The sequence below is a fragment of the Hibiscus syriacus genome, unplaced genomic scaffold (genome assembly GCF_006381635.1).
Source record: "Hibiscus syriacus cultivar Baekdansim isolate YM2019G1 unplaced genomic scaffold, ASM638163v2 tig00000340_pilon, whole genome shotgun sequence".
Lineage (NCBI taxonomy): Eukaryota > Viridiplantae > Streptophyta > Magnoliopsida > Malvales > Malvaceae > Hibiscus > Hibiscus syriacus.
In genome coordinates this window covers 11616460-11618878 of record NW_024061783.1, presented here as the reverse complement: position 1 = coordinate 11618878, position 2419 = coordinate 11616460, and the positions used below count along the sequence as shown (strand labels likewise).

The window sequence follows — 2419 nt, the reverse complement described above, 5'->3', positions numbered from 1 at the left end:
TACCCAAATGAGACCAAACATGTTCATTCATGCATTTATCAATACCAACATGTTCCTTAAAGCATAAAGAGGTAGTAATGTATTACCTCGATTTCTGTGCCATACTGTTCGACCATTTAAATTCCATTCGAACGCCCTCGATCTTTGAAATCAACTTCCAATATTTTCCTCACGATCCAGGCCATCAAAATTACTAACTTGTATCAAAATAATTTCCCTCGCCATAAAGATAGCCTATAAGAATTAAAATAATAATTTGGAACCCCAATTAGTATAATAGAATACTTGTGGGGCTACTTTAATAATTACTCACTAAATTTAGGGACTAAACCGAATTAATTTGTACTATTGAGCCATAAACTAAAACTAAAGGAAACTGTGAGACAAAGCCAAGTTCTTACCAAACCTTGAGGACTCATGATGCGATTTTCCACTTTTTTTTTAAGTCTCCACGTGATTCTTCTGTTAGAATCATAACCCCATTTTTTTCAATCCATTTCTTTAACATTTTATCATTTTTTTCCAAATTCTCTATACACAAATATGATTTCACGGTAAGCTCGTCACCGATCGTCGGTGACCATCGCATCGGCCACCATTTTCGGTCATCACCGGAACCTGAAATACATTGCTCGAACCACCTTATGTTACTCATCCCAAATCCAAACTTCGATCATCTAAAACCATCACCAATCATCGTAAATCTAGAGAAAACATTATGTTTTTTTAAAGTAAATCACGATGGCCTGCCTCCAATGACCTTTCGATGAAGATAAAACCGAGTTATGTTGTTCATGGCATCAGCGAGGACCCTTTCACCGTCACTTTGTTTCCAGGATTGGGTTTTCGGATAGGCATATGGACTGGTAGAGGCAGACTCATGGATGATAAAGCTTTGCTTGAACTGCAATAAGGTTGTGCACTCATCTCTCCATGGTTCTGTGGGATGCTCGTAACCTTTGCAATTTTTTTTCAATTAAGTCCAAGGTCCCAGTTTCATCATCTGATGCACTGAGAAAAGTTCCTGAACTTGTTATAGTTCCTTTTGTGTTTTATTCAGTTTCTCCCTTGCGTAAAGCTAAACCAGATGGTTTAAGGTTCACCTCTTCCATTTCAATCATACGTTCACCTTATTCCACAGTTGCAAAGTTGGAAAAATAGTACGCTTGTAGCTTTCAACTTAAAACCTGAAAGGGAATATATTCAATCGAACTTTCCCCAGTTACTCCATTTGGCATGGAATCACGATACTCTTTCTCATGCACTACCTCGAGCATTCTCTACTTGGGACTAACGATCGAAGCATCCTGAAAGAAAAAGGTGGGAACAAACAAGCCGGAGAGGAAAGCGAGTGAGCACAAGAAAAGGGCAGTTAGCAGCCCTAGCTTTCTGTTTGAACTATTCCACTTCCGTTTCATCAATAGATTTTTTTTTTGAATTTGGAAGCTTGTTCATTGATTACTGACCATGGACTGGTTGTTCTAGTAAATGGGTTCATCTTAAGAACGTTGAAAAATTCTGGCTGGCTTTTAATCTCTCATTTCGTAGTTTTTAACCAGCCTATCTCTTAAAAAATATCTTCCATTGTGTGGTTCTCTAATTCCAGTTATATATTAAAAATATAAAATTCCCATCAATCCACAAGATAGGAATTCACGTGAATTCCAGAACCTCCTAAAGCTAAAAGAGTTATGAATCTCTAATTTTAGTCTTGTAAGAGATAGAAACACTATAGTTTAAAAAATAATATTTTTTTATTGTAGGGTTCACTTTTGAAGCAACTAGGAATATAGAACAAAAGTGTTGGCGGTGGAGTGGTTGTAGTACTTGCAGAAAGAAAAGAAATGAGGTGTTACATTCTCCCCTCCTTAAAAGAATTTCGTCCTCAAAATACATTTATATCATAGAATTGCATAAATGAAAATTCCATCAGTTCTTTCATATCAAGTAGCTTTTACAGAAGTTCGTGTCATATACTAATCCTTAACCAACTGAGTATAAGTTCTTGTCAAACTATCCCTCAGTCTAATATTATAATCAGAACAAATTTATCCTTGTGGAAACAATTCAGACTTGGTTACGAAATTAGACTCATAGAGCGATAATATATCTCAATTTCATTTCTGGAGTAGGATCGAAATTTCTCCAATGAGTAACTATCACACAGCTTGTGAAGTACTTTACAGAATTTAGACAGACGTTTATGATATTCTTTTATGCAATGGTAAAGTCCTAACGGATAAAAAACTTAGGCTCATTACATATAGGGACTCAACCTTGGAGTTCCAGCTTGGAGTTCCAGCTTGGAGAGGTATGATTGTAGTCTTGGGGCATGTAATGATCAGACATCTTTTGACAATCGACCGGCCGGTCTATCTTGAAAAGTTTGACTCAACCATAGCTCTGATACCACTAAATG

The 2419-nt window shown here is 36.5% G+C and overlaps 1 pseudogene; it reads right to left on the bottom strand.

The window, feature by feature from the left end:
• Positions 1-792: 792 nt before the first annotated feature.
• LOC120199916 lies at positions 793-1418 on the bottom strand (annotated as a pseudogene).
• Between the last annotated feature and the right edge of the window lie 1001 nt (positions 1419-2419).